The sequence below is a fragment of the Trichosurus vulpecula genome, chromosome 5, assembly GCF_011100635.1.
Source record: "Trichosurus vulpecula isolate mTriVul1 chromosome 5, mTriVul1.pri, whole genome shotgun sequence".
NCBI classification, from domain to species: Eukaryota; Metazoa; Chordata; class Mammalia; order Diprotodontia; family Phalangeridae; genus Trichosurus; species Trichosurus vulpecula.
Window position 1 is genome coordinate 149,204,021 of NC_050577.1, and position 26,924 is coordinate 149,230,944.

General features: G+C 38.8%; 1 protein-coding gene and 1 pseudogene across 1 annotated transcript in view; both read right to left on the minus strand.

Annotated features, from left to right (window-relative positions):
* The window catches only part of LHFPL3 (LHFPL tetraspan subfamily member 3), a 491,008-nt gene that overhangs the window by 15,268 nt on the left and 448,816 nt on the right, over window positions 1-26,924 (minus strand). The gene's annotated exons all lie outside the window — the stretch shown is intronic.
* Window positions 23,444-23,597, minus strand: LOC118852499 (annotated as a pseudogene).

A 26,924-nucleotide genomic window follows, 5' to 3' on the forward strand; every position in this document is an offset into this window, starting at 1 on the left:
AAACTGAGGCAAACAGAGGTAAATGATTTGCTAATAAGTGTCTGAGGCCAGATTTGAACTCAGAAAGATGAGTCTTCCTGACTTTAGGCTTGGCACTCTATTCACTGAGCCATCTAGCTGTCCCAAAGCTATCATTAGGGTAGGGCAACAAAGCCTTTATCACAGAACAATGAATTTAGAGGGTGATGATATCACTTGCAGCTCTTAAGAAGCAAAGAAACAACAGGACTTACAGCATCTAGGTTAAAAGAATGATTATTAGTTACCATAGAATGCTAGCCAATAAAAACTTGGGTTAACTTCCTCTGCCTCATATTGGTCCTCTCTTTCTTTCATTCAGTGGCCTTTCCAGGAGCAAGCTTCTGTTGGTGTCCTGTATTTGCTGTTTCCTTTGCCCATGGAACAGTGTCTTCCCCCACGTGCCTTGCATCTACAACTGAGGGGACTTGCCTCAGTTACAAAAGTTGCTAGATATAGTCTGAGTCACATCATCGGTCCTTGGAACACAAGAAACTGCTTCTTCCTTGGAGCGTCAAACTTTCTCATTGTACGACAGGAGCTATATACTTTTGATATGGCTCCAATTATTCAGCAACCCTTTTTCTCCCCTTCATTTTCAAGGGCATATCCCTCCACCCTTGACACCTTTAACAAAGGTTAGGATTTCCCTTTCGCTTCTTCAGATTCTCCGTTCTCTTTGTTTTCCCACTGACACACTATTCTTTTAAGGAACAATCAGAGGGTCTGAGTTTGATTCCTGATTCTGCTTTATATGTGACCTTGGGTAAGTAATTTTACCTCTCTGTGACTGTTGTCCTGATCTACAAAATGAGAGGGTTAGACTAGATCAGGATTTTTAACCAGGGGGCTATGAATTTGTTTTAAAAATATTTTGATGACTATATTTAAATAAAGTTGGTTTCTCTGTCATCTTATATCCTTTATTTTATGCACCTAAAAGCATATTATGAGAAGAGGTCTATAGGCTTCATCAGATTGACAAAGGGATCAATGACACAAAAATAATTCATTAGGTTAGATGATGGATTAGGTTAATTGGATAAGATGATGTCCAAAGATACTCCCAGCTCTAAATCCATGACCCTTTGTGGTATTTAAATAAATATATTTCAATCATATAAAAGTCCTGCATATTCACTTGTATAAAAGAGAACATCACTTAGAATGACAGCTATACCCTCCCTCATTCTATTGGTTTTCTTGAAACCTACTGAAGGGTGGACCGGAAGAGAAAGGGAAATGAAAAACTACTAACTCTAGCTGAGGAGAGAAGAAAGCAGAGAATACACTAGGGCTCTTAAAAAAAAAGCACCACTGAATCTGGGCACGTTTTCGCTGCCTGGCCATATTCCCAACCAACTAACTTGACCCTTGAGTTTTTCAGTGGGGTATGACTGCTTGTAGACTAATGAGTTCTATGTTCCACGTTTGGGGGGGAGGTGCCAGCTCTGTCCGACCCGCACTACTCCTTCCCCAAGAACCCCCAGCCCGGGCTGGGCTTAGATCTTCAGCAGGCTGTTGCACTCCTGCTCTGATCCGCCACTTAATTCCTCCCTCCAGGTGGGCCTGGGGCTAGAAGCAGCAGCAACTGTAGCTGCCCCACCTCCGCTGCCCCCGGGGCTGGAAGCCGAACCAGGAACTCCTTCCACTCCCGCAGCTTTTCCCACTAACCTTCTCCGCAGTCTTTGGTGTTTGTGGGTTGAGGGGGTCTGGTAACTGCCGCAGCTCACATATTCAGGGTGCTAGGGGCCCCATCCACCCGACTCCAAGTTTGATTGTTTCACGCCGCTCAGGCTGGGCTCTGCCCCACTCCGTTCCCAGCTCCCAGGTCCCAGCTCCCAGCTCCGTGTGGAACAGACCTCACCCAGAGACCATCCAGGCTGTCCTGGGCTGGAGCCCTGCTTCCCTCTGCTGTTCTGTGGGTTCTGCCATTCTAGAATTGGTTCAGAGCCATTTTTCATAGGTTTTTGGAGGGACTCGGTACGGAGCTCATTCTAGTCCCTGCTTACCAGCCGCCATCTTCAGACTTTGGATTCTTTCTTTGGTGACAAAGAAGACCAAAACATACAGCCTAAAGAAGACAACAAAGTCATAGAGCCTACAACAAAAGTCTCCAAGAAAAACATGAACTGGCCCCAGGCCATAGAAGTACTCAAAAAGGATTTGGAAAAGCAAGTTAGAGAAGTAAAGGAAAAATTGGGAAGAGAAATGAGAAGGATGCGAGAAAACCATGAAAAACAAGTCAATGACTTGCTAAAGGGGACCCCAAAAAATACTGAAAAATACACTGAAGAAAACAACACCTTAAAAAACAGACTAACTCAAATGGCAAAAGAGCTCCAAAAAGCCAATGAGGAGAAGAATGCCTTGAAAGGCAGAATTAGCCAAATGGAAAAGGAGGTCCAAAAGACCACTGAAGAAAATACTACTTTAAAAATTAGATTGGAGCAAGTGGAAGCTAGTGACTTTATGAGAAATCAGGATATTATAAAACAGAAGCAAAGGAATGAAAAAATGGAAGACAATGTGAAATATCTCCTTGGAAAAACCACTGACCTGGAAAATAGATCCAGGAGAGATAATTTAAATATTATTGGACTACCTGAAAGCCAAGATCAAAAAAAGAGCCTAGATACCATCTTTCAAGAAATTATCAAGGAGAACTGCCCTGATATTCTAGAGCCACACGGCAAAATAGAAATTGAAAGAATCCATCGATCGCCTCCTCAAATAGATCCCCAAAAGAAATCTCCTAGGAATATTGTCGCCAAATTCCAGAGCTCCCAGATCAAGGAGAAAATACTGCAAGCAGCCAGAAAGAAACAATTTGAGTATTGTGGAAACCCAATCAGAATAACCCAAGATCTGGCAGCTTCTACATTAAGAGATCGAAGGGCTTGGAATGCGATATTCTGGAGGTCAGTGGAGCTAGGATTAAAACCTAGAATCACCTACCCAGCAAAACTGAGTATCATGTTCCAAGGCAAAATATGGATTTTCAATAAAATAGAGGACTTTCAAGCTTTCTCAGTGAAAAGACCAGAACTGAATAGAAAATTTGACTTTCAAACACAAGAATCAAGAGAAGCATGAAAAGGTAATCAAGAAACAGAAATTGCAAGGGACTTACTAAAGCTGAACTGTTTTGTTTACATTCCTACATGGAAAGATGATGTGTATGATTCATGAGACCTCAGTATTAGGGTAGTCGAAGGGAATATGCATATATATATATATATTTATGTATATATATAGGTGAATGTGTATGTATGTATATATCTATGTGTATATGTATGTATGTGTATGTATGTGTATATATATGTGTTTATATATATATATATGTATATATATATGTAAAAGAGAGAGAGCAGACACAGGGTGAGTTGAAGATGAAGGGAAGATATCTAAAAGAAATAAAATGAAATTAAGGGATGAGAGAGCAACATACTGAGAGAGGGAGATAGGGAGAGATAGAATGGGGTGGATTATCTCACATAAAGGTGGCAAGAGGAAGCAGTTCTGTGGGAGGAGGGGAGAGGGCAGGTGAGGGGGGAATGAGTGAACCTTGCTCTCATCAGATTTGGCCTGAGGGGGAATACCATACATGCTCATTTGGGTATCTTACCCCACAGGAAAGAAGAGGGAGGAAGATAAAAAAAAATAAAAGGGGGTGGGGATGATGGAGGGGAGGGCAGATGGGGGTGGAGGTAATCAAAACAAACACTTTGGAAAGGGGACAGGGTCAAGGGAGAAAATTCAATAAAGCGGGATGGGTTGGGAAGGAGCAAAATGTAGTTAGCCTTTCACAACATGAGTATTGTGGAAGGGTTATACATAATGATACATGTGTGGCCTAGGTTGAATTGCTCGACTTCTTAGGGAGGGTGGTTGGGAAGGGAAGAGGGGAGAGAATTTGGAACTCAAAGTTTTAAAATCAGATGTTCAAAAAAAAAGTTTTTGGCATGCAACTAAAAAATAAGATACACAGGCAATGGGGCGTAGAAATTTATCTTGCCCTACAAGAAAGGAAGGGAAAAGGGGATGAGAGGGGAGGGGAGTGATAGAGGGGAGGGCTGACTGGGGATCAGGGCAACCAGAATATATGCCATCTTGGAGTGGGGGGGAGGGTAGAAATGGGGAGAAAATTTGTAATTCAAACTCTTGTGAAAATCAATGCTGAAAACCAAATATGTTAAATAAATAAATTTAAATTAAAAAAAAAGCACCACACAAACAGCTGTTCCTGTGGAGTCTTTGAGTAGGCAGAACATGTTCAAGGTCTCATTGTGACTAACTGGCCACTGATTTAACTTTATACATTTCCCAAAGTGGCAAGGAGGCTCCCAGTTCTGAAAGGAAGTTATTTGTGCAGATGGTACTTATAGGCCAGATAACTTTCATTTTCCAAATAAATACAAAAGTGGCTAATTGCTCCTTAGAGTGAGTAATTATACAAGCTCTTCTCTGGCCAAAGAGATCTATCTAACCTGGTGAAGGAAACACCTTTATAAAAAGCCACAAGTGTTTATAATTGGGCTTTCCTCCAAGTGAAAATGAAAGGAGATGGATGAAGTGAATGGTAGGGGGTTGGGGGTGGGTGTGGAATGACATTAGTAACTGGCTCTGTAGATATGAGTAGTTCAACTGCCCTAATCAAGGCTATTAGCTTGGGGATGCTGATAAATACTTATTTTCTGAAAGTGAAGAGAAATTCCAAATTCATCCTTTAAGAAGTCTCTGCACTGTTGCACAAAAAGCATGATAAATTGCCTTATGTTGCTAAAGCACTCGAGGGGAACCTGGTGGAGAGAGGAGCCTGCATTCACTTAACTCTATCAATTATTCAGGCATACAGTAATTGACGAAATAGATGCCAACAGAGTTTCTGAGTTACTGAAGGGGGAACCTTCACACATAGATTGTCTGTCACTGTAATGAAACACCTGGTAAGAGAGATACACTCATCATCCTTAGAGCTTCTTCATCAGCACGTGGAAAATGGGAATTGTAGCCATAATATTTATTACCTCTGGGAAAACTGGTAACTGGTCCACCCGGGACATGAAGTATCGGTGGGTTGGAATCCAAAAGTTGTCCCAAGGTAAATCTTTGGCATTAAAACCTAATGATAATTTGAAGGGCCTTTAGCCTGTGGTCCTAAAATGTCAGAGATAACCATCAGCAGGGGCAGGAGAGTCAGAGAAGAGGTTAACAACTGTAGAAACCAACAGGGAAGAAGTAAAGAGATAAAAAGTTTGGAGAACAATAAAAGAGCTTCTCATTTCTGTCAAGTTGCCATTCACCTTTAATCCACTCTAAGTAAAGGGATTTATAACTTTAAGGGAATCAATTGTGACATGTGCATGCAGAGCTATGTCCTTATGGTGGTAGTCTGGAGATTCATGTGTGTATTAGCCAACGGGGTAGGGCGGGGATGGGAAATGGAACCAGAAGAAGAAGAAGAAGGAGAAGAGAGGGGGAGAGAGAGAGAGAGAGAGAGAGAGAGAGAGAGAGAGAGAGAGAGAGAGAGAGAGAGAGAGAGATTAAGACAAAGAAACAAACATTAATTGGCTCAAATTGGGAGAAGGAATAGTGATTGAGAAAAAGAATTTATATTTCTTTCAACTTAACAAATATTGTTTATGATCTCATTATGTGCAAATGCACTGTGCTTTGTGCAAGGGTAACAAAGAGAATCTCAGGGGTGTGCTGGAGCCAGCTCTAACCCACTTGCAACAGTTCATTGTTAAAGTTTTAGGGGAGCACTGATATCTCAGAAATCAGCAATTCCTACAAATCACGGCTTGATTTATTGTTTTTGTTGATTGTCTAGAGTTAAGGAAATGTTAATAATGAAGATTATATTTAAAAGTATGTGCACACATCCCCCCTCCCCAGAGCTTAATTGTTAAATATTTATCAGCACACTCCTGACTTGCTCTCTTAACATTACTTGAGCTCAGGAGCGCAGTAGAGGGCTTAGGTAATGAGATTCACACCAGGTTAGAGGCCTAGTGAATTTAGGCTGCTGCTGCTAATTAGTATTTATATAATTTGTGAAGTGGTTTACTTCCTTAGCTGAGGGGAAGGGATCACTATAGAGACTTCAAGGAGTCAATACTTGAGGTGGGTCTTGAAGAAAGGAAGAGAATTTCTATTCCAGAAAGATGGTATGAGCAAATATATGGAGATAAGAAAGGGCAGGTTCAAAAAGGGGAAGAGGGAAATGGAATAAGAACCAGTCCAATTTGTCTGGAACATAGACTAAGGAAAGGGAAGTAGTACAAGACGAGGCTAAAGAGAAAGCTTAGAGAAAGATTGTAGAGGGCCTTAAATACCACAATGAAGAATTTATACTTTATCTTACAGGCAATGAATGGAGAGGGCAGCTAGGGGCACAATGGATAGAGTGCTGGCCCTGGAGTCAGGAGGACCCAAGTTTGAATTTAGCCTCAGACACTGACTAGCTGTATGACCCTGGTTAAGTCACTTCACCCCGTTTGCCTCAGTTTCCCCATCTGGAAAATGAGCTGGAGAAGGAAACAGCAAGCCACTCCAGTTTCTTTGCTAAGAAAACACTAAAAGAGGTCACACACAGTGAGACACAATTCAAATGACTCAACCACAATGATAAGAACAACAACAACGGATGAATGGAGAACCACTGAAGGTTTTTTGAATGGTACATTAGGAACATATAATGATGAGAGCATCTTGGGCCATCTCCAGTTGTCCTGATGAATATCTGGCCACTGGACCCAGATGGCTCTGGAGGAGAAAGTGAGGCTGGTGACCTTGCACAGCCCTCCCTCCCTCAAATCAAAGTCAACTGCAAGTCATGTCATCATTTCCCTGATGCCATGGTCCTCTTTGAAAGTGAAAGACAAACACAACAACAATGACGGGAGTAGGATGAAAAGATGGATTGAAGAGGCAACAGACTAGATTAGAAGAGAGTGGGGCCAACCAGGGTGCAAATTATTGTAGTAGGCTAGGTTTATTTGAGTAGGGAAGTGACACCAGTAGACTTAAGCTTTAGGAAAATCCCATTGGCAGTTGAGTGGTAGATGGCTTGGAAAAGGTAGAGATTTGAGTCAAGCAGACCAATTTTGAGGCTATTGCAGTAGCTCTGGGACAGATTAGGAAGGTGATGAAGGCCTGTATTAGCTAGGAGAGGTGGCTGTATGAGTGGAGAGAGGAGGGCCCACTGGAAAGTTGTCGTATGGGGTGCAATGAGTAAAGGACAAAGGAAGAGGACCAATGCAGAACTTCCTAAAGAAGAGTAGCTATATACGGTAGAATGCCCTTATAACATGGATTTGGTTGCACAGCATGGGCCAAGGCATGTTCCTTGACATAAGTATAATCAGTTACAGACTGATATAAATCAGTCTTTAATGTGGGAGTTCATCTGATTTACAACCCAGGCATTCTAAAGTCTATTAATTGCACTCAAAATTCCTACAATGGCACTGCAGACAAGACAAGAAGAGTAGTTTCGTCTATTTTTTTAGAATCTTCTAAGTGCTTAAAAAATAAATAAGAATCATTCATAATTAGCAAATTCATTGTTTTCCTGCAAAAGCTGCTGCCAAAATGAAGCCTGGAAACTGTTTATTAGTCTTCCCTCTAAAGCAGATTAAACATTTCCCGTGTTTACACTGCTAATTGACTTAGTCTTTCTCTCCTTCTCACTTAGTGCTAAGGTATACTGTAGTCCAGTATCAGAATAATCACAAATTTTAAATTCATGGAATGAGAATTAATGAGGTTCTAGTTTATAAATTTATTTATATACATATTTTCTGGGATGGGCTTACAAGAGATCAAAACAATTGTTCTTTTTTTTTTTTTTAGTGAGGAAAGAAAAAAAAATCAAGCCACCCTTGTCCCTATTCCCAATTAGCTGCTTGTTCCATTTAAATAAGCATACATGAATTAATTACCATATGTAATAGAACTGCTTTCATAGCCACACCTATGGCACACTATTTAAATATGCTAGAACTAAGGGGAGAAGAGGGGCCAGTCCTGACATCAGGGAAGAGTAATTAAGAGATTCGTTCATTGGAGTCCTGTTTAGATTTCTGGAAAGTCTTTCCATTTGTTTACTTTAATTAACCTCTTTTGCTTTCATTGAGTCCGATATTACCTATCAGTAAATGAATGAATTAATGACTGATGTATTAGAATTTCACAACTGCTGTATGTTTGAAGTTTGTAGGAGGGCCCTAATCTTAGTCAACATTTTCATGTGCAAGGTATGAGATCTTAATTTGACAAATGATTATCCTTCACAACAAAAGGATAATCAGCACCCTAATTAGCACATTACATTACTGACCTTCCCCAAAATGTCTGTCTTCCATTTCTTATTGTAGAAGTTTAAAGCAGTGGGATTTATTCCTTTTCCTCCAGGTATTTGGCATGTGACCTTAGTCTGTGGCTTTGTCGTTTTATTTGTAAACTGTGAATTCCCCTTATCAGGGACTGATTTTGTAGGAACCTCCCAATGCTATTCAAAAATAAAGATTAGATTTAGGGATACATCACTTGGTGTTCTGAGGCACTATTTAAATATGAGCCATTATCATGCATACATAAATAATTCAACATGTGTAAGTATGTCTTCCTCCAGAACAGTGTGCCAGAGAGTGGGAGCCCTGTTCCTTGCTCTGAGTCACCGTCAGACCTGCCACTCTCATCCTCTGACTCACTAGATAAGTCATCTGTTGACTGCACATCCATACACATCCAGTGCCAGTCTGACCACTAGCATTTCAGTTCTCATTATGAGGGTGGCATCAGGAACCACTTATCTCATTCAAAATGAATATAGGCACACTGATGACTAGAAGGACCCTCTGCAACCGGCATGCCTTATTCTGTACTTTTCCTAAAATACTCTGGCACTGGCACAGCCCTATGCTGGCTATTTCTTTTTCTCCTTATACATACTTCTTTGCTTTTTTAAAGTACCATTTTAAAGATTTAGGAACCTTGAATGGTTTTAAAAAATTAGCCCAGGCATGTCTGTGTGGTCTGGATCTGAAACTTACTACCCATCTGACTCTGGCAAGCTCATTTGGCTAGTTTGCTCGTCTTTAAACTGAAGGCATTCGGTTAGATAGCCTTAATAAGCAAGTTTTCTTAAGCTTTTTTTTGTGTCTTGTTGGTGAAGGCTAAAGATCCCTTCTCAGAATCATATTTTTAAGTGTTTGAAATATATCTACGTGTGTACATATACACATATTTATAACATATGTATTTGATTTATTTATCACATGTTTATATATTATATACATTTACATATATTATATACTTACACACATATATGACACATGTGTATATAAATCTACAAAAGAATCCAATTATATTGAAATATAGTTTATCAATCTATCATCTATCAATCATATATCTGTCATCTGTCATTTACATATGTATCATCTCTTGGTTATCTATCTATCCATTTATCTATGTATCTATATATTTACGTATCTAAACACTAAGTTCATGGCCCCCAAGTTAAGATCCCAAGTTGGAAGGCCATGTTTAGATATATGATCCCTTGAACTTCACCATTTTAACCAAGTCCCAGTGTGGAAACTCCCTCTACTGTTATAGAAGAGCAACTCAAGCATCGTTTATGTTCTCAGGGAGTTGTCTGTTGCACAGAGAGGTTTGTGATCTGCCAGTGATCACACGCTGTGTGGCAGAAGCAGGACTTGTATTCCAGTCTTTCTGACTCCAAGGCCAGTCCTTATCTACTATTCGAAGCCATGTTGCTTCATATAAAAACATTCTTATAAAAAACAGGAGGATTTGCACTCATTAATGATTTCTCTAAACTTCCTTTGTAAACTTCCCATGTAAAGTTCGTAAAGATGAAAGGGTATCTTGGTTGGAAAAGAAATCTGACATACATTGGAAAAAGTAATTGATCCCCAGATGTGTGTATCTCTAGGACATTCTACTTTCCCACACAGGACCATAAGATCATCAATTTGGAGCTGGAAATGACCTCAGAGTTCATTAAGTCCAACCCCTTCACTCTACAGATGAGGAGACACAAGCCTAGAGAAGTTACGAGACTTAGCCAAGGCTACATGGATAGTAAATGGCAGAGCCAGGATTGAAATCTAACTATGAATTCAGCACCCATGCTAATTCTTCATTCAGACTCTCTACAGTTATCTTTTTAACTTGGGGGGTGGGGCAGGGTCTTTACTAGGAGTCAGTGTAAAATTCTTGATAGAGACCTGGCCTCAGAGCCTGGAAAACTTGAATTTGAATCCTGCCTCTGATACATAGTAGCCATGGGACCCTGGGTAAACCATTAACTTCTCCATTCCTGTGAAGACTCTCTAATAATAATGATTGCTAACATTATATTATCCTTTAAAATTTGTGAAGCATTACATATATATGTATATATATATACACACACACTCACACACATATACACAGATATACACACATATACACATATATATATACACATACACATACATATAGGTGTATAATATATATATATACATATATATATATAATTTCAAGACTTTAGGTTGCAGATGAGGTACTGACCTGTACTGATAGACAGAATTCCCTGTGTCAGTGAAATCAAAGTCCTAAACCAGGGGTGGGGAACTTACAGCCTCAAGGCTGCATGTGGCCCTCTAGGTCCTCAAGTGCAGCCCTTTGACTGAATCCAAATTTCACAGAACAGTCCTTAATAAAAGGACTTGTTCTATAAGCCTTGGACTCCATCACAAGACTGCACCCAAGGACCTAAAAGGGCACATGTGGCCTCAAGGCAGCATGTTCTCCAACCCTGTCCTAAACCTATCCTTTCCCTGCCATGCCCAGTCTTTACTGGCCTTTTAACTGACAATTAGAAATAAAAAATAAAATAAAGCCCCCAAAGTTCATTCTCTCTCTCTCTCTCTCTCTCTCTCTCTCTCTCTCTCTCTCTCTCTCTCTCTCTCTCTCTCTCCACCCCCCCCCCTCTCTCTGTGTGTGTGTGTATGTGTGCATGCATGTATGATTGTGTACCACTTTGGGCACTCCTGCACCTGACTGAACTCCTGTGACCTGTATTCCCACCAACACTAGGGAAACTTCATTCTGTCTCATATTTCCCTTCACCCCAAGGTGTAGAAGAGGGTATCTTAGATCTTATGGATGTCATAAAAAAAGAATGAGTGTTCCTTGAGAGAGAGTCAGATCATATAATGGAAAGAACCTTAATTTTATGTCAAAGGACTTCAATTTGAATCTGATTCTAGCATTCATTAGCTGTGTGACCTTTGGTTAAATGACTTAATTTCTTTGGACCTCAGTATCCTCATCTGTAACTTGGTGTCTATGAATTAAAAAAAAAGATAGCTATATTTAATATAGTTGGTTTCCTCGGTAGTCTCATGTATTTTATTTTATACATTTAAAACATGATTCTGAGAGGAGGAGCATAGGTGGCCAAAGGATTCCATGACATGAAAAATGTTGAGAACTCCTGCATAAGATGAACTCTAAGACCTTTCTGATCTAATCCTATTTCATTTATGCCCAATTCCCCTTTTTTTAAAAATTTGACTGCTTCTCCTCTTTCTTGGAATGCTTAGTTTTATTCTAAGGAAGTACTTACATTTAAAACATAGAATTGCCAGAGAACAGAACAGAGGGGGAAGAAGTGGAAAGTCTTTTCTACCTTCAGTTTTTTTTTCTAGCCCATTTAACTCAGTGAGATCATACATCTAGAACTGGAACGACCTCCAAAGTCATAATATCCAACCTCTCATTTTATAGTTAAGGAAACCAAAGCTCAAGGAGGCTAAATGACTTAGCCAAGGTCATAGAGGTGGTAAATGTCAAGAGGTGAGATCTGAATACAAATCTATTGACTCAAGAGCCACTGTTCTTACCATTATAAAATCTCTTCTTTTCATCTTTTCTTTTAAAGACAATTTAATTAGACCATAAAGAATAACTTGTGATGTGCTTTATCTGTAAAATGGGTATAACAATACCTTCAGTACACACCTTATAGAGTTGTTGTGAGGCTCAAATGAAATGATATATGAAAACTTTAAATGAGTAATGTATATGTGTGTATATGTAATATAAGTGTTATTTGTTGGTCGATATTAAATAGAAAAAGAAGTATCCTAAAGCCTGTCAATAATGTTTACTTACTGAGAAATACTTATTTTGAAACTTCAAAAGAAATATTACTGTTTCCACCCTGCTCCCTCACCCCAGCTGTTTAGGCAGAGGCTGTAGGGACAAAAGGAATGGCCCTGGTGGGGGGGGGGAGGGGTGCGTGCAGGTAAAAAAGGGAAACAAGAAGTCAGGATTTTAAATATTGTTCTAAAGACTCCTCCCCACCTCCTGCTACATTTCTGCCTTTGACAGATGACAGACATAGGTGGATAAGTTGATAAAATCATGTTTTACAGTTGGCAGGTGAAATCTGAAAATGTGCATGGTATTTGAAAAGGCAATACTTACACCAAAGGGAAAAAATACCTTCCGTCGGCAAAAATGAAACTTAACCTAACATCAAATTGTCAATGAAAGAGATCATGCAAGAGATTTAATTTCCAACACATGGACTTGACCTGCTAGGGGCATGGCTGATGAACATACTTTCAAGACCTGCTAGTGTAAAAAGGAAAGAGAAATACTGTGATTTAGCATTGTGGGTAGAATCTATTAACTAATTTTGAATTGTCTGATCTCCCTGACCTTCCCTCCCTACTCTTCCCTCTTACTAGGGATATTGACACTTGGGTCCTATGAAAGTGGGCTCTAATTTAATTCTGGGAATTTATAAACCTATTACACCTATGACCCTGACTAGATTAACCCAAAACTGGGAAAAGTTTAATGAAGATGAATTAATCCAAGTCTATAATTAGGCAGGAGGAAACTGTGGTCTTTTAAATGATGGGATTGGTCTCATTTTGTACACTTTAAATTAAAATGTATTAATCAATAAACCAACAAGCATTTATTGAGCATTGTGCTAGCAGCTAGTTATGATAAAAAGGAGGAATATTGCACAGTTCAGAACTTCCAACCAATATGGCTGCCTATCACAAGACTCTTTGTCAGGGATAAAAAATTTTGGCCACCTCCAACAAAGTTCTAGGGTGGTCAGAAGACCCTAGGTTGGGGACCTTGGAAGCCTCAAAGGATGCAGTGCAGTGGGCAATGACCAATATCTAGGGGTTCTGAGGTTCTAACAATGTCCTGAGACTTCAGAGAGGACCCTGAAGACCCAGTGCTTTCAATTTCAAAGATCATGGGGGTCCTAATTCTGGGAGGTGGAGGCCAGTACAGGAACTCAGGTGACTTAAACGTGCAACTATGGGTGGAACCTGGAGCTGAGAGAAAGCCCCCAATTCAGGAACTAAAGCTAGAGAGATTAGTTTAAAAAACACCCCCCAGTTTAAAAATTACTGTAGATCTAGGGTTCCCCCAAAAGAAGGAGAAAATAACTTCATAACAACTACATTCAAAGACTCAAAATAAAAAAAAAGATTTTTCACAAGAACTACATGACTCCCTAGAAGAAAAGAAGCATAATGTTAAAAAAATGAAATAAAAGCTCTGGAGGAAAGAAGTGGATGAAAACAAATAACTTAGAAGAAAAAGTGGTAAAATTTACCCAAGTAACAACTGGGTTGTTACAACTAGACAACTAGACAACCTGACAACTAGAGAATACCGAATAGAAATCAATGCAAACTCAAAAATTGAAAAAAACATAGAAGAAAACACAAGATACTTGATATCTAAAACAAATGATGTGGGAAAACTGTCGAGGACAGACCATTTAAGAATCATTAGATTCCCTGAAAACCATAATAAGAAAATCCTAGACACTACCTTTCAAGAAATCACAAATGAAAACTACCCAAATCTTTTAGAACTAGAGGATAAAGTAAAGGTAATGAGAATGCACCAATCAGCTCCTGAAAGGAACCCCCCCCCCCAAAAAAAGAAGAATCCTAGTAATGTCATAGCAAAAATCCAGAGCTTCCATGTTAAAGGAAAACACTACAAGCATCCAGAAAGAAACAGTTCAAATACCAAGGAACCATAATCAGGATTTCACAAGATCTGGTAGCTTCTGTGGATTATGAGAGGAGATCTTGGAATACAATATTCCAAAAAGCAAAAGAGATAGGCTTACCACCAAGAATGACTTACCTAAAAAACTGAGTATTATCCTACAGGGAAAAAGTAGACTTTTAATGAAATAGAGGATTTTAAAACATTTCCAATGAAAAGGCTCCAGTTCAGTAGGAACTTTGAAATATAAACACAAAATCCAAGATAAATCTAGAAAGATAAATTTATTTGAGCAATTGGAAGAAACTGTGTGATGATGCAGTGCTAACATTCTAATAGGAGAAAAGGAAACAAGTGCTTCTTCAGAATGTTAATGTCTTCAAATGGTATTGACAGAGATAGATAGGAAAAAGTGGTGCTGGGGGGTAGAGTGGTTCTGTTCTAAGGGAGTTAACAGAAATTAAAAGGAACTCACTAGTACAGAAAGGAAGAAGGGGTAAGAACTTGTCATTTCTCATAAATGTGGCTCTTGAGGAAAAAAGGATAAAAACTTGGAAGAAGGAGAGCAGGCATGAGATTAACTTCTCTCGTATGAAATTGAGAAAGGAGGGTTAAACGTACACACAGAGTTTGATGTAGAAATATTATCAAACTAAACATAGAAATTACTAGAGATAAGGAAGGATGCAGTTAAATAGATGATAATTTCCAGGAGGCAGTAGTTATAAGCAAACCAAACTTCTTAATACTGAAAGTGGTTGTGGTAGAGTTTAAAAGGAAGAAAAGAAGAAAAGCAAGAAACTAAAATTTAAGGGTGATAACTTAAGATTGTTGCTTAGATAACTGAGGAATGGCTGAATAGATTGTGGGATATAAATGGAAGGGAATTTTACTGTGCCATAAGAAACAATGAAAGGGATGATTGCAGAAAATTCTGGGTAATATGAACCAACAGAATGAAGTGAGCAGAATCAGGACAGTAATTTCTACAATTATAGCAACATTGTAAAGAAAAATAACTTTGAAAGACTTGAGAACTCTGATCAATGTAGTGACAAACTGTGTGTCCAGAGGACCTGTGGTGATATGCATTACTCATTTGCTGACAGACAGGTAATAGACAACATACAGAAAAAAAAATATTTTTGGACATGGCAACTACGAGGAATCTTTTTGTTTGACTATGCTTATTTGTTACAAGGCTCCCCCTACAGTTCCCTTTCTTTCCGTTAATTTTTAATTGGGGAGGGATATGCAGGAGAGGAGATGAGCAATAATGATGCTAAAAGACAGGGCCACTGAAACATTTTTTTAAATGCACAGAAGAGAACCAAAGAAAGTTCATAAAGAAGGGTGGAAAAGCAGGTCAATCTTGAAAGTAACATGTGGAATTTATTATATACTTTAAAGAAAGAAAGCAAATGATACTAAATAGAAATCCATAGTCTCATATAAAGTCCTTTTTGTGTCCTGCTGTATACGGAAATAGTCTTTTTTGGTGTTTAAGTTCAGAATAAAATAATAATTCAAAGAATAACAAGCATTTTCTATCCTAAAGAGTATATGGCTCTGTAGGAAAAATAAGATAAATACCACATCCTTGTGATAGTATTGCCAATGTCTGCTAGTATAGAGAGAGCATTTGCTGTCAGCATTTAATTATGATAATAATAGTCAACATTTATATAGTGTTTCAAATTTTGTGAAGTGCTTTATAAATATTATCTCACTGAGCCTCACGGCAATTCTGTGAAGTAGATGCTATTATTATCCCTATATTACAGATGAGAAAACTGAGGCAAACAGAGGTTAAGTGATTTGCGTAGGTTCATAATCTAATAAGTGTTTAAAACTGGATTCAAACTTGGGTCTTCCTGACTCCAAGAAAACCCCACATGGTTTCACAAAGAGTCAGACATGATTGAAATGACTGAACAACAACAGAGGAAGTAACCTTTTGCTGTTTCCAGTGAATCATATCCATGCTAGATAAAAGCTTCCATAGTGACACTGTTGGGGTGCACGAACATTTTATGAAGGCAACTCCAATCTTGCAGAAGCTGTCATGATATATTGCTGCTAGGTCTATTTCCCTCTCCTTGTCATTCTCTTCATCATCACAGTCAAAGAGATCTCTTTCACTCAAATGTTGTGCCAATTTTCATCAGTAATTAAAGGGACACTTACTTCCCTTCCCCCTTTCTCCACTATGTGTGCTGAAGTCAATGAAAACATTTGCAAGTATGTGCTGGAATAAACTGAGTTCTAGATGAATAAAGGTCCAGGACAAAACGAAGTTGGGAGTCCTTTAATATGATCCTTTGCTTGGTGTAGTAGAAAGACTGAGACTTAGAATACTTGGGGTCTACACTTAGCTTGGCCACTAACTAGTGGAGGGCATTGCATAGTAAATCAATCCATAAGCATTTGTTAAGTGCCTACTATGTGCCCAGCACTGCACTAAGTGCTGGTGATACAAATAACAAAGGATGAAATAACTCCTCCTGCCAAGGAATTTATATTCTAGTTGGGGAGGGAGACAATATTGAAAAGAATAAATGGATTTGGAGTCACAAAATCCAAATCCAAATCCAGGCAGTCATATCTATATTTTTGTTTGTTGTTGTTCAGTTGTATCTGACTGCATGACCTCATTTGGGGTTTTCTTGGCACAGATACTGGAGTGGTTTGCCATTTCCTTCTCCAGTTCACTTTACAGATGAGGAAACCGAAGCAAACAGAGTTAAGTGACTTGCCCAGGCTTACACAGCTAGGAAGTGTGTGAAGCCTGCTTTGAATTGATGAAGATGAATCTTCCTGAGTCCAGACCCAGCACTCTATCCACTGTGCCACCTAGCTGCCACTATCTATATAGGCTTGGCCAAATCCTTTAACTTTTTGGAGGTCTTAGTTTCCTCATCTGCAAAACAAAGGAGTTAGACTAGATGTTCACTGATGTCTCTCTCAGAGAATTCTATGACTTCACATAACTCTAGAGTTTGACCATTACTATTTTAATCCCCAGAGTGGAAGCTCGTCTAAGACCCTATGATGGCTCATTGTGGATACAGCTGGTGTTGTAGGCAGGAGACATAGCATTACCCTAAAGCTGTAAAAATCTCATTCCTATGAAAGAATCTGGACAATTCCATTTTTTTTAAAAAGAAGAAAATAGAGAAACAAACACTCTTAGTGGTTTGCCCCCTTCATCTCAGAATAAGATCGGAGGAAGGCTTCCTGGGGTTCTTCTGGATATAGATCACCTAATCTATAGATCTGCTAAGCTTCACAATGTATTGTGAAGAATATAATGAAATACAATATGCTAAAAATGATTACTGGAATCAATTACTTGAATGCAGGCTTGTCATATTACAGAACAAAGTTATACATAGAACAAAAATACCAGGATTAAGGATTTATTCAGGATCTGATTGTTTTCTCTTTCCCAGAACATTAAAAAACAAAATAAAACAAAAACAAAAACTCAGCAATGAGCCATCAAGAAACTCAGTCTTCAAAATTGAAATGAAATTCATGAAAAGCAAATGAAAGATTTTCAGAAGGAATCAGTGTATTATGTAACAGCAATTTACTCTCCATTTAATATGTTTCATCCTAATTTGTTAAATATCTCTCTTTCCTGTTAAGGAGATGCAGTATGCATAAGTTAAGCAACAGGGGTAATTCTAATTTTCTAAAGTGGTGCCACAATGATGCTATTTGTCACTGACATTGGGCTGATTGCATCAGGCCCTGGAATGCTACAGGACTACCACTGTTGGCAATCAGGAAGGAGATTCACAGTCACTTAAAAAGTAGCCTAGACATTCACACTGGAGAAACAAAGAGGATAAAGAATGTATAATATTAGATTATGACATTCATTTGAACAGGCAACTTGTTGAGTTGGTACATCGGTCCTCATACCCAGGAAAGACACTACAAAATGGACTGTGAGCTGGGCCCTGAATTTGAATAGAAGGGAGGGATGAGGTTGGATTGTAGTTGGAAAACCATATGGTGTTTTCAATGACCCTGAAGTATTCTTTCAAAAGCACGTCTTTTTAAAAACCAGTATACTACAGACGATGCTATATAGTTGCAAATCTTTAAACACCACAATCTCAAAAGGATCACAATTGAAAGTGACCTAAAGGGCAATAAAAATACATGGTGGGCATAAGTAACAAAAATACTAATAACAGCTAATATTTAAACAATGCTTACTATGTGCCAGGCACTGTGCCAAGTGCTTTGCAGGCCTAAGTACATTTTAGTATATTGCCAACAATGACTTATGTGTGAAAAGCAGCATTAAAAGCATCATGAATTAATAAATGAGTGAAAAGGCATTTACTATATGGCAGGCACTGTGCCCAGTGATGGGAATGCAAATGCAGAAAGAGCAGAAGTTCCCGTTACATTCTAATAAGAGAAGGTAATACATATAGGAGAGTGATTGGTGGCCAAGGAAGAGATTTTTTCCCCTAGGAAGTCACAGAAATGCAGAGTTGATATATATGTAAAGCAGTCGAATGACATGCCTTTTCCAAAACAAATGCTATTATTGAATTGTATACTGTGCCCAGTGCAAGCAAGATGTGGAAAGCAGAGGTATGGGGTAAGGTATGAGAACTTCAAAGATGAGTGTATTACATTTCCCAGGAAATGAAGGTGGATGAAAGAGACCAGGTCTGGTGTGGCGGGTACATCCAGATATGAAAAAGCGGGACAGTAGCAGCAGACAGGTGACAAAGCGGCCTGGAATGAATAGTTTGATGGTTGGATGGAATATGGGGGTGAAGAACTTCAGGTCATGAGAAAATAATAAGTGAGCTGGTCATGTAGGGAGAATAAGAGATAAAATAGAGATTGCCAGGGTATTGCAGTGAAATCCATGAAATATTTAGTAAAACACCTGGAGGAGGGCTTCTAACATGTGGAGTAAATTTTTATGGAGGGTTTATGGAAGAAAAAAGGAACAAAAAAGTCCAGCATGAGAAGGTGGACTTCTATATGATGGTTCAATCTGCACTAGGAAAGGGTGTGCTCACTGATAAGATCTAAGATCCACTGATGCGATAAAGTATAAAAATTAGGGTCTTGAAATTCTGCTAGCAAGAGGGAAAAAAATAAAAACCTTTCCACATTATAGATGAGTTGGGGGAAAATATAAAATTTAGTCATAATTTTTATCCCAAGATGCTCCTGAAATCACGTGGAGAAATTAAGTCTCTGAGGTACACTGAGATTTTTAATAAGTCAAATAAGTTACCATCCTTGCATTCCTATAGTCCTCTTTCCAAATATTCAGAGTTTTGTTCATTTGGTACACTTAGAAATTTGTGATCCCTTTAGTAGGGACCATCATTCTGCCTTTCATTTGACCTTTAAAAATGTTGTGTGTTTTCCTAATATCCATCCGGGAAGTATCTTTTGTACATGCTAATTTATGGATCTTTAAAGTGTATAAAATCACTAGACACTTTTCAAATATTAGCTAATTATAATAAACAGCACATCTCAATACTGAGATTCAAAGCACCTTTCCTGTGATAAGTCTTTCCTTAGTGGTTTCCTCTTATTAACAATCGCTGTTTGTCTTTGTTCCTGGAAGCAATCCTTTTCTCTCACTCAAATGGTCTGACCACTATAGGACCCTACAGATCATTTCTCAGTACTGTACTTTATCAAAGGATTGCCTGGAGTTGAAATAAATTACTCCTTTAGTTTCCCATTCTCTCTCCCCTATGGGCTTCGAAACAGAATTATTTCCTAACCAATGGGCTGGATTAGGTTTGTGAGGTGTTATTTCACCTGGAACCTCCCACAAACTAATCTGGTCCAGGTCATATTTAGGTTTCTCCCCGTGTCCCTACACAGCCCCTCCCAGGCTCCTCCTCTTCTTTGCTCTCCCTTTATGAAATTCACATCCCTTTCTCATACTTAGGTCTCTCTGTGTCTCTCCTGCTGCTCTGAGAATTGTCCCCCCTTTCAAACCCACTCTGTTCTCAGTCTCTTCTAGAAACACACAAAGAATTACTCCTGAAACAAATGCTGGGATTAGAACCTGGAAGGAGAACAGATCTGACTGAGGCACTCAGTCTAGCCTTGCTGTCTCTCACTCCTTTATCCACCCTGATTTTCTTCCTGCATTCTTTTCCTCTTTCAAGTAAAATGAGTTCCATCTCTTGAATCAGTTCTTTCCTGTCTCTTGAGATTATTGAAGCAATGAATTAATTTACTTCTTCCCCTCTATCTACTGCCACTTCCACCTCTCCCCTTTACCTAAATTAACCCCCTTATATTTCCATGCCCTTCTGGAGGTTTCTTTGTAACCTTTGGCAGCTTTTATGTCTGAAAACTGTCATTTCCCCCTGCAAAAGCTTAAATTAGAGAAATGATCACTTTCTCTCCCTCAGCTACATTCTTTTAAACCCTTTCTTTTCCTTTATACATGATATTCTCTGTCCCTCATAGGCCTTTTGCTGATCTTCAATTGCTTTTTTTGCAAGAGAAATATGTGCTTTGCTTAATTCACTCATTGCTACGTGTCATGTATGTCCCTTGGGTAAATGGTAATTTTCCTCTGAACACTTTCCATTTTTCCCCCTGTCTTTTCTTACCTCATCCCATTGGATTCCATCCAGCAGTTCTTTAGAATTTTTCCAGAACTTGCACAAGCTGAGATGCAAGGACCTTGATTTTCTTCCTCCCACCAGCCCTTTGTGGCTTCCCTTACAAAATCACTTCTGTTTGCTGTTATTTACATCTATTTTTTTTTCTTATCAAAAAAGCAAGGATTCTGAAAAATGTGGTGACCCGGTTGACTTTAAGATGAGGGTCTCTCTCCTGTACTTCTACTTTTTATTGTTTAGTTTATATGAATTGCGGGAATGTAGGCTTGGTTAAACAGAATGGAGAAACAAATTGTCAATGCCGTGTGAAAACTCATAATCAGTTCAATTAAGAAAAGAATCAATTCAACAACAAAAAAAAACCAACACTTTTTTTGTGGGGGTGATATTTTGTTTATATAACAACTGGCTGTTTGGGCATCATGTACACAGAAGATAAGGCTTTTCAAAATGGTCTTCACAGACTTGCTTAGGTCAAATTCCTTGTGTTCAGTCATCTGTACCAGGGATGGGGAACCTTCAGCCTCAAGGCTATATGTGGTTAGGTCCTTGCGTGTGGATCATTTGACTGAGTCTAACTTTTACAGAACAAATCCTTTTATTAAGGTGATTTGTTCTGTGAAGTTTTGGTTCAGTCAAAGGACAGCACTTTAGGACCTAGAGGGCCACACGTGGCCTTGAGGCTGCTGGTTTTCCATCCCTGATCTATACTGTTCCTTATATTCAATAGATAAAGGTAGCTGGGGCACATTTGCCACTTCTGAAGCTGGCCTTAAAGTGGAAAGGAGAGAGTGAGTGTTTGAATTCTTCCTTGGAGTCTAATTTCATACCATGCATTCTGAGTTGGGGTAGAACACTCTGGCATGAACTTTGCTCCCACCCTTCCTCCTACTATTCCTTCCTCACCTCCATGAGGAAGAGAAGAGGATAATTTATACCCCATTGTTCCTTCTAATTGGTGGGCCCTTCTCAGAAGCTTTCTCCTGCAGAAGCCATCCACTCATTCGCCTCCTGAATTTTTATATTTCCGGTCTGCCCATCTGACCTTTTTTTCTGAGAGTGACACTTGCCACATTAACCCATGTTTTTTTTTTTTTGCCAGCAAGCTGTGAACCAAAGTTGCTTTAGAGACCATAACATTTGTTAACATCCTCTTTCTTTCCATACCAAAGGGCGATAGCCTTCAAAAACACCATGTAATTTGGGGCTTTAACTTAAATGCCCCAAGGCTCATCCAGAATGATAGCTTTTCTCCACCAATATTATTACTTAGTAATGATGTACTGCTATCAGACTGGCAGTGATAATCAATTATATAACGAATGCAGAGCAATAGACCTTTGGTAAAGCATTTCTGCTTCTCTGTAATAATCTTTGCAAGGAGGTTTTATGTGGGAACAAACCCTCCCTTTTAAGAGTTGCATTACTAATTTCAGTAAGCTAATAATTTCTTTGAAGGGAAAATATATAGAGTGAAACTCATGAGCCTCTTTATGTTATAACAATTTATATTTTTCTGCAGTTTCTATCTATGGAGGAAGAGAAAAGCTCCCTCTGTGTTTTCTTTTTTGCCTTGTCTCGGACCCACTTGCTCTCCATTGCCTTTTGGCTTTCTCTATACAGGCCAGTCATGACAAGCTGAGAACCTGATTGTTAGCAAGTACATAAATTCCTTTAAGTGTAGAAGGCTTTGCTGAGTAGAAACTATAGGTAAATGTTGTATTTTATGGAGGTTCTAAGGTTTCAGGTAAATGCCAGTAAATATCTCTGAGTGTATGAGTTACAGTTTTTGATTAGGAACTTCCTAATTTCTAGCCAATCTATTTTATCCCTACTATAACAGCAGCAGCAAAAAGCAACAACAACGAAATTAGTAACAACTGGCATTTATACAGGGCTTCAAGGCTTACAAAGCACTATACATATGTCACCTCTTTTGATCCTCATAACAATCTTGGAAAATAAGTGGTATTATCTCCATTTTATGGAAGAGGAAACTGAGGCAAACAGAGTTTAAATGGCTTGTGCAGGGTCATACACATAGTTTTTGGATATGCCTTGTAGGGGTCTAATTGAGCCAGAGCTACCCTTATGCTGAAAATCTTCTAAAGAGTCTCTTGGGCTGATCCACACTAACAATAGGGAAGGAGCGAAAGCCTTCTGACCCTTGAGAAAACAAGTTTGGCAGGAAGTCCGTAATGAATACTTCAGTCAGTGGTTGTAGTATGCTTTCATGTTGATTTCAAAGAATCACTAACAATATCATACCTAATTTTCCCTCAATTTATTCTATTTTGTTATCTGTAATATTTTCCCCTAGTCACCAGAAAATTAGAGTTGAGAGGTTTTGACTGCACTGTGGACTTGATTAAAGTGCCTACCCTTCAAATGACTGCTGCCATATAAACAAAGAAAGAGTGCCCGCATGGGAGAGACTAGTCACTTATGGTACAGTGGATAGTATAATTGATTTTGAGGGGACTCTTTCCTTCAACAGGATCATAGAGCTCAAAGTGGAAGGAATCTCAGAAGTTGTCTCATCTAGCCCCCTCATTTTACAGATTAGGAAACCGAGGCCCTGGGAAGTTAAGCATCTTGCCTCTGATCATGAAGCTAGTAAACATCTGAGGAAAGATTAGAACCCTCATCTTTCTGAGACCAGTGTCCTGTCTGCCGCTATACTATACTGCCTCTCAAAAACAAAAAAAAAAAAGAAAAAACAAATGCAACGATCCTTTTTAATTCTCCAGAGTAGATGGCAACAACATAACCATATATATGTGTTATAAAGGTCACTAGAGTCTCTTCTATTTTTGTTGGGCATGGGGAGTGTTGGCCTTTTCTCCTTTTATATAACACCGTCTCTCCCAAAGCCTAACTGAATCATTGACAATACTCATATAGGATCTATCAATCGGCAAGGATTCAAGTTCTGGAACACTCAAAGACACAATGTTCTGCCAACGTTTTTCGCTTTCATATGTGGAAGGTAGAATATGTTTGGTGTCATCTCTGCTACTGTTATGTTCATTAGGATTGTGGGAGAGGAGAGGATTGAATTGAAAACGAGACCTTGATCTGAGCTAATGTTTACTCCAAGGTTAAAAACAATAAAATCTCCTTCTCTAAGAAATGACATGAAGTGGCATGGTAAGCAGCATAGATGTGCTTAACATGTGGCTGCTAAAACAAGTTAATTCTCTTATTCTTTCAATCTAACTCTTCACCTTGGGCACTCAGACTCATGCTGAAGATCATTTACATATTTTGTTGTCATTCAGTTGTTTCGGTCATGTCCAACCCCATTTGGGGTTTTCTGGGCAAAGATAGTAGATTGGTTTGCCATTTCCTTCTCTGGCTCATTTTACAGATGAGGAAACTGAGGCAAACAGGGTTCAGTGACTTTCCCAGGGCCACACAGCTAGTAAGTGTCTGAGGCTGGATTTGAATCCAGGTCTTCTTGACTCCAGGCCCAATACCAGCTGGAACCACTGTACCACTTAGCTCCCCTGTTTATAGATATAGCTGTCCAATTACTTATTTCTCAAATATTTATTAGTGGCAAGTTCATATAAGAATCTCTGGGGGACATAATGCAGTGCTTGTCCTTACAGACATTATATAGTCTAGTAAGGAGTGATGACATGTATATGGATAGTCAGAGGTATAACTAGGGTAAGGTGCTTGGGAATTTTCCCTATTTACCTATCCTTTCTGGGGATATTCTTCCTCCTCACAGTGGTCTAGATACCACATGTCGTGTTTCTTAAACTCCTTAGAAGGAGTTTTGGAGCAAGAGAATAGGAGCACGGAGATAGAAGAGATGGATTGTCTTCTCCTTATGAAGGAGTTTGGACTATCCTTTATGCTACCAACACTTTTCTCCTCCAGTCTATCCCTTGTGCTCCCTTCATACTCCTCTCTGCCCCCAGACCCATTTTTTTTTGTCCCAGGTAAAAATCCCTAGTCAAGCCTCTGAAAATAGTTACAATACAAGGTTGAATGTGAAAGCATAATAAGAAAGGTACAAGATGCTATAGTAGGTGGCAATGGAGAGCAAGAGGAGAGAAGTTCTGATGTAGAGAAACAGAAAGGATGCATGGAAGGGAAGTTATTTATCTGGGCCTCGAATCAATGCTAGGATAAGTAGTATTGGGGTGGAGAGGAGAGGGGGAAGGTGAGGAGAGAGATGAGAAGAGCATTCTGGGCATCAGGAACAGACGGAACAAAACACAGATGGAAAACAAAGGGTGTGTTTGGAGACCAAGCACTTCAGGTTGATAAAACACTGCAGGTAGAAAGGAGTGTGACTCTATACAGAAACAAGTTAAAAAGCTACATGTTGAAAGGATTTATTATTCATCATAAGTCAGGTTGGGTAAGTAATTTGGGGCTAAATTGTGAAGGGCCTTTTATGATAAGGGAAAGAGTTTGGACTTTATTAGGCAACCATTAAAGATTTTGAGCAAGGGACCAGAGTCATTCTTTGGAAAGATTAATCTTGCAGCAGTGTGTAGGATGGATCAAAGAGGGAGATATTGTAGGAAGGAAAAGTAATTAGAAAGTTATTGGAATAATTCAGGTGGAAGTAATGAGCTGGTGGCAGTATGAATGGGAAAAGAGGATGGTTGAAAAATACTGCCAAACTAGAAAGAACAGAATTCAGTTGCTGATTAGATGTGAGAAGAGAGAGGATTCAAAGATTCCTGCTCTAAGGTTTGAAGACTGGGAAGGTGAGAAATCAGAAAGAACATGAATAGGCCATCCTTGGAAGAAGCTTAGCCCATTCAGAAAGGGACAGCATGGAAAAGAGTAGATTGGATTTGGAATATAAGGATCTATGTTCAAATGTCAACCTTTGGGACCTCATACAGACAATTTCCTATCTTTAGAAAAGGAGATGTCTAAGGTCCCATCAAGCTGTCAAAGATCCTACAAAGTCAGAATGCCCCAAACTTAGAATCATGGAATTTTAGGAATCTTAGAAATCACTTAGTTCCATCCCCACATTTTACTGAAGATTGCTATAAATGGTAGGAGGGCAGCAGGGTGGAAATGGGCATTATACATATATGCGTATATATATTTGTGTATAAGTGTATATATATATATATATATATATATATATATATATATATATATATATGTGTGTGTGTGTGTGTGTGTGTGTGTATAAGTGTATATTTGGCACATAAGTGCCAAATCATACACACACACACACACACATATACACACACCTACCTATACACATATATACATACATATACATATAAATACATACATACACACACATATATATGTATATGATTTATATATGTATGTATGTATTATATATATGTATGTATTTATATACATATATATATATATATGATTTGGCACTTATGTGTTTGTGTCTTTTATCCACCACCACCCCACACTTTCCTCATCATCAAGGCTATGATTACTCTTGAATTGGGAAGGCTCATTAAGTGAAACTCCTCTCTACTACTGGTTAAAAAACAATCTGCAAATCTCACATAATGGGGGAAAATCCTTAATAAGATTTATCTACCATAAAATTATATTAGTTTCCTAAAGCCAAATGGATATTACAAGAAATCAAAATCTAGGAAATCCCAGGACCTGAAAGACAGAGCCAATGGACCCCCCAAATGCTGTACCAGGCACTTAACTGAGTTTTAGAAAGCAATCCTGGTGCATTGTTTTGGTGTGGTTTGGAGGGTTAATAACTCCCACACATAAAGGCAGAGAAACTTTCAATCTAAACCACTAGAGAGAAATTTGTGCTCCCTCTGTTTTGCAAGGTCCTCAGTTAAGAATGATGTATCTGACCAATAATAGCCATATAAGCCTAAGCCAACTCTGATTCCCTTCTCAGGCATTAATCGCTAGCTATGTCTTTCTTCTCTCTATATATATTTTAAAAAAAACATTTAAAGTAAACTGACTTGGGATATACTTGCTTGCTTTAGAAGGCTAAAAAAAAAATTCCATGTGAATTAAATTTAGGCCTGAATTGAAACGGTTGCAAATTAAAATTAGTGGCAAAGCACACGACATAATCAAATACATATATCAGCCCATCAGTAGAGGATAAAAATAAACATGCAAATACATATTCAAGCAGAAAAGTGGAATTATAGGAGGGTGGAGGGAGAATTCTTAGACATTTCCTTTTAGCCTGCT